This window comes from Apteryx rowi, unplaced genomic scaffold (assembly GCF_003343035.1).
Source record: "Apteryx rowi isolate R43461 unplaced genomic scaffold, aptRow1 scaffold_115, whole genome shotgun sequence".
NCBI lineage: Eukaryota > Metazoa > Chordata > Aves > Apterygiformes > Apterygidae > Apteryx > Apteryx rowi.
The window spans coordinates 863,930-869,925 of NW_020447364.1; the positions used below are offsets into that span (position 1 = coordinate 863,930).

The following is a 5,996-nucleotide window of genomic DNA, read 5'->3' on the forward strand; positions in this document are numbered from 1 at the left end:
TCAGATAAGGTTAGGCTGTATGTGTAATTCTTGGTTCGCTGTTGCCTTCTCTGGGCTTTCGGATAAACTGTGTTGTGATAACATACACGCTGTGGGCTGCCTTGGGCAGAAATTAGGAGGCTTTTCTTTGCCTGCCTAAATTCTGGATGTTCAAGTTCCCTAAAAAAAGTGCAAAAACAATCAAAGAACTCATCTAAAAGTTATCTGACCTGCCTGTTCAAGAAAATACACTGAAATAATTCTTCTAAAGCAAAACAGTAGAGTCCAGGGAGAACCACGAGTTTCAAACAACGTTCAGTAGCTCAGGGAAGATCTTTCCAGCGCTGGAGGCAGAGTGTGGAGGAGCAGTCTGTAGCCTAGAAGCTAGGTCTGCAAGCGTGGTCAAGCCACTGACCCAGTGAAATGTTGTGGTTCCAGGAGACTAACCCAAGCTTGCACAGTGAGGCTTCACAGCTACAATACTCTTAAAACAACAACTGTGGGCAGTATCACCAGGTTAGCAAGCGAGGATGAACGAGTGGATTCAAGAGGGGTCCTTGTGGGAGACCATGAACACTAGGTGTAGCAAAATCAGCCCTGTTGTCCTACAGAGCAGTTCTCTCTTGTGCCCTCTCTCTCTCATTATTACTATTTTTTAATTAGAAAATAATCCAATATGCTGACAGTAGTGCTGGAGTACTTGTACCTTTGGAAGCATGAACAGATGCCCTTACAGATTCACCTAGAAACATGTGAGTCAGTGTTGGCTCCCCAACCTACACAACATCTATCCCTATGGCAACAAGTGGCAACGGGGATGGCTCCGGCACTGCGCACGGGGATAACGCCTAAACCCGCGAGGTACCAGGTGGGAGGTGATACCTGTCACCCCTTGGAGGCCGACGCTGGAGGGAAAAGGGGAAGGGGCGAATGCTGCTCGAGTAGCACGTCCCAACTGTTGGGATACCCAGCGCGTGTTACATGGTCCTGATGACAGGCCAAATCCTGCCAGCCTTAGGGGGTTACGGACAGCAGAGGGGCAGGCGGATGGGACTGGTCTGCTCCAAGTCATTTTTTTAATAGGAACGTCATTTGGCTACCTGAGAATTTGGAAAGCGATACTACAAATGCACCAAAAGCCAGTAAGGGTGGAAACGGGCAGATCCTTCTGAAATTTAGACTGCTCTTTCCACCCGTCAGCTACCATCTTCAAATGGCTGCGAGTCCTGTTCTGCTTCTTTGTTCTGTTTGTTTGTTTTGGAAGAATATTTATATACTTGTTTCTTTAAAAACAAAAACCGAAGTAAAATAGTTGTCTTCTCAGCAGTAAGAGCCAAATTCTGCCTGAGTTAGTCTTTCAGCTAGTCCCATAAACTTTACACTTACTGTATCCACTGTAGAAATGTTTTTTAAATTGTTCCTTTGGTTTTGGAAGGTGGGGTTTTTGGAGTGTGTGTAGGGTTTTTTTGTTTTTTTTTTTTTAATTCTGAACATTGCATATTTTCGCACTCGCGGATAGTGACAGTTACTAGGCATTCTTCCTCTACTAACAAATGATACTTTCRCTTTCAAATTCTCTATCAAATTGTGCAATACACATTCTTTATGAGACACTGAGTTAGCAATTTAAAAAAAATTTTGGCAGTGGAAAGACTGTTATAGCTGTGTGACAAAATTCAGATTGGAAGGAAATAGCTCACAAAAGCATGAATTAAACATCTAATTAAAAGTGTTAAGTCTCATTTTAATTTTGTTTAAAACGCCAAAGACAGAAAAGCAGCTGCCTGCCTGGAAAATGAAGTATGATGGGATCCAGTTGGGATATGAACATAGAACTGATATGGAGAGTTCAAGAAAATGAATTTATTTATGAAAATGTTGATTTGGAGGATCCCTGAAGAGTTGCTTTCTCAAAGGCTAATCTTTGTAATAATCACTTATGAAACAGGATCTGGAAGTCAGTGACATATGTGTATATATATATATGAGATATATATTTCTAATTTGTGGTGAGCAAAATATTTTTAAATAGCTTTTTTTTTTTTTTTTTAGAGGGGCTTGTTGGTTTGGGGCATGACGAGGGTAAACTTTATTCTTGCCATGCGTTTTTCTGGGGGTTAAATATTGCTGTTGACTGTAACAGTTTAACTTGCCTGTTTCATTAGCAGGTGATACTCCTAGGCATCATCTTACACCATGCCTCTAGTTTTGGACTAATGGGTTCAGAGCGGTCTGACATAAATGGGCTCATATTTTTAAGTGACTACTTTGGAGAGATGCAGTTCTCTCAGCTCAGGGTTTCAGTGTCCCACAAGCAGTGGTTCCAAGATGTGAAGAAATACTTTGACTTCTTTGCCAGTTAGAACTACAACTGTAAGTCAGAAAACTTTGATAAAAAAGAAACCCAAACCCTTGTAATTTTAGAAGAATACTTTTTTTCATCTTCAGCATTACATATCTATTTAAACGGAACATACAACGTGACCTAGGATTTTTATCTATTGTCCAATTATGTAACTGGACAGTCTAATATTTGCTCTATGAATATAAAAATTGGCATGCTAAATTGCTTGGGCCATTTCATGTGATGACAGGCAAAAAAGCTCCTCGTCTAATTACAATTGTAATTCAAAATGTATTCTAAAATATTAAAAAGTTATCTGCACTTGCAAAACTCCATCTAACCAGAAGGAAACGTGTTGCACTTGTATCTCTCCTTGTGGGCTGTCGTCTGTCGGGTGCTGCGCAGGGAAATCGTGCTCTGAGCGACGAGCAGCGGAGCTGTGCGATGTGCAACACTTGCCCTGGCTCAGCCCCAAACCTGCCTCCCCAGCCCAGCCTAGACAAAGTCCAGGGGTGTTTGGGGAAGCTGAAAGAATAGACCTGGCTCTGCCCTCAAAACTAGAGTGGCTTTACGTAAGAGTAACTGGCATGACGGAGCTCCTGGCTTACACCACTTGATAAGAATTAAGAAATGGGCCTTAGAAGTCGGAGGGGGGGGTTATTTTCAGGTCTGCCCTGGTGTTGGGATGGCCCCGTGCACAGCTTCCTGCGGCATAACTGATGCTCCAGAGGAAGCAGGCTCAGCAAGGGCTGTGCACAGCTTTACTGAGAGCCAAAGCCTGAGTGCAGACTAACGTGGGTGCTGCTGCACTTGTGTGTGGCCTTTCTGTGCGGTAGGAAGTTTCTTTTTTGATTTGAAAATGCTCTTTGCTGCTTCTATTTTGGAGAGGCTCAAAATGTTTACCACTAAAATGCTGGGCGGGCTGTTAGGCACATGCGGGGGAAGCAGTTTGATCTCAGCTTGGAACGATGCATGAGCTTATTTGCTTTTATGAGATTAAAAGTTGTAAGCTTAAGTTTTTGTTTTTATTTTATCTCTGGAAAATATCTGGGGCTTGATTAAAGGCATGCCAGTTGTGACATGATTGCAACAGGAGCTCTAGATGTATTTTAGGCTGAGTTTTCAGGCACTGAAAACCAATGGGCCAAGTTGTTGGGTTATTGCATTGCGTGTCTGAAAAGCTGTGGCCAGCAGCGAAATGGCCAAGTGGAGCAGTTCTGCACCGATTCCCCCTCTCCCAGAGCCCGCGCTGCCGAGGGCCGGCTGCTCCCGCACGCGGCGTGGGGAATCGAGCAGAGCAATGCGTGAATCCCGGTGGGGAGGCCCCCCCTTCCCACCTGCGGTCCCACTGGCCTTTCTCAGCTTTGCTTCTGGACGGATCAGTCGATGCCCATGGGCCGCGGGAAGTCACGGGCAGCTGAAGCATGGGCGCAATTTAACGCAGCACTTGCAGGCAAATGTGGCAGGCCGAGAGAGTCAAATTCACTTCTCCTGTTATAAAGTTCCTGGATGCTAGTCTATACAGGTAGATGATGTGCATTAAAATGCATTTAACATTACTGTGGGCCATTCTTGACAAATGCGTGCTCCGATCAGGTCTAGATCTGTAAGGAGTGCCTCACGATGTAGCTAGAAATCATCACGCGTGCCTTGGATTTTGAGAGGAGGGAGGAGAATTGTGTTCTAAGAAAAATCAATGAAATATTTAAGCAGAGGAAAGTAATTTTTGTCTCTTTGATTTTCATCTCGTAGCAATTGAAAATACATCTTAGGAGTCTTTAAAGGACATCTAATTTCTCTTTCACAGCTGAAAAAAGAAATTTCTCTGGCATTCATAAATACAGGAGCAGAATGAAGTGGTTACTCATTTATTCAATATATTATTGCACAACAGTGTTGTAAAGCAAGAGGTTTAGAGGGGCTGCAAACACAAAGCACTGAAGCATAGCAATGGTAATATTATTTTGCAGAGGGCAGATATACATGACTGTAACAACTGAAAACTGGACAGGAGGAAACAGGTTGGATAACGAGATCAGGAACTTGCAAAAAAAAAAAAAAAAAAAAGGCAAAAACCCAAGAAATTGGAGAAGGTACTGAAATTAATCCAAACTCCAAGCCATGATCAAGATGGGTGGGGGAAGTCTCTAAGTCACAGCTGGAAGAGGGGAAATAAGCTATGAAACTATGGTTGGAAAGTTCACACTGCAGCGAAACAGGGTTTTCTGATTTAAAACAAAAAAAGTTGGAATTACTAAAAGACTCCGGCCCTCACCTCTAAAGCCCAGAGATATTAAAAAAACAAAAACAACAACAACAAAAAACAAACAAAAAACCCCCCACACCCTTCTGTGTGCGCCCGAAGCCTCTTCCACATGCAGCGCGCCCAAACCCCACTCTGTAACTCCTGCAGGGACTGGTCTGCTGCCGGCACGGCAGCACATGAGTGGCATGGCATTTTTGTGAGTGATGTGAGTTTTGTTAAAAGTTGTGCACCGCCTCAGACTTCTACTTTGTCTTATTCAAAGTCCCATTTGTAAATAAGAAGAATGGGAGCAAATTGAAATGTACTGGAAATGGTTAGCATCTGCTGTATAGGAAATAGCCAGATCACCAGTGCTCTCCAAGCACTTCACATCCGTTAAGAAAAGAAAGGCACGGGAGGCTCTGTACCATTTAGCCCTCTTATATAAAAATAAGTATAACTGAGGATTGTGGTTATTAATATATTTTTAATTGAGGATACATTGACTAGGCAGAAAGAGAGGTGTTTGCTCTACAGAAACACTATTGACATTCTTCTCTCCACAGAGCATCAACCAAGAGAAAAAATGGTGGCATAACAGTTTCGTAACTTAAAGACAAATTTTGAAATAGACAATAAAATTTGGGACAGGACAATGAAAGCAAAAGTTTCTATTGTGTTGTCTTGCTCAGGATGTCTTGAAGAGAATAGTGCAGGTGCTAGCCAGAGAGTGGAAAACAAAGCTGAGCAGAAAAATTTCCCAGCACTGTACTTATTTTGTCATATTGTGTTAGTTCCTGTTCTCCAGCAACAGCACCTTGTTCTAGCTCCCTGCCTTCAATAATGCACAAATATTTAAATATCCTACTAACATGAAATATGGAGCATATAAAAGCTAGTTGGGACTTCTCTGCTTTGCCATTTATTGCATGGTGCATGCACACCTGAAGTCAGATTTTATGTCCGTGTAACTGAGAAAGGGATTTGTCTCTAGTCCTTCTAATTAAGGAATTACTTCGATCAGTTTACAGAAATTCAAGTATCTATTCCATTTTGACATTGTCAATAAATATGAAAATAAATCTGGATAATCATTTTCTACATGTCTCAGGTCTTATCTCACATGAGAGAAGTCTGTATTATTCCTTGTTTTAAGAACAAATATACTTTAAAATTACAGACTACTTTGGATGTTTTTAGTTTTAAGCTGTGGGAGATTTATAAGATTATATTTTCCAGCCTAAAAAAAGGAGGAGGTTGAGTTGTCTTTGATGGTACGAAATTAAGTTATGGATAGGGCCACCAAAAAAAGGTTATTTTGCTTGAACTGTAGGAAATAGCAAAATTCCTGGCTAAGATCTGGGAGGGAGGGGAGGGGTATAGACTGGGTATTAGGATGTTGGAGGGTTTTCCCCATGTGTCAGATGG

The 5,996-nt window shown here is 42.1% G+C and overlaps 1 protein-coding gene across 1 annotated transcript in view; it reads left to right on the top strand.

Moving 5' to 3' along the window:
• The window catches only part of FMR1NB (FMR1 neighbor), a 105,278-nt gene extending 100,094 nt beyond the window's left edge, over window positions 1-5,184 (top strand). The window contains exon 8 of the mRNA XM_026080147.1: window positions 5,135-5,184. The gene's annotated coding sequence lies outside the window, so the exon portion shown is untranslated. The remainder of the gene's footprint in view (window positions 1-5,134) is intronic.
• Window positions 5,185-5,996: the final 812 nt, after the last annotated feature.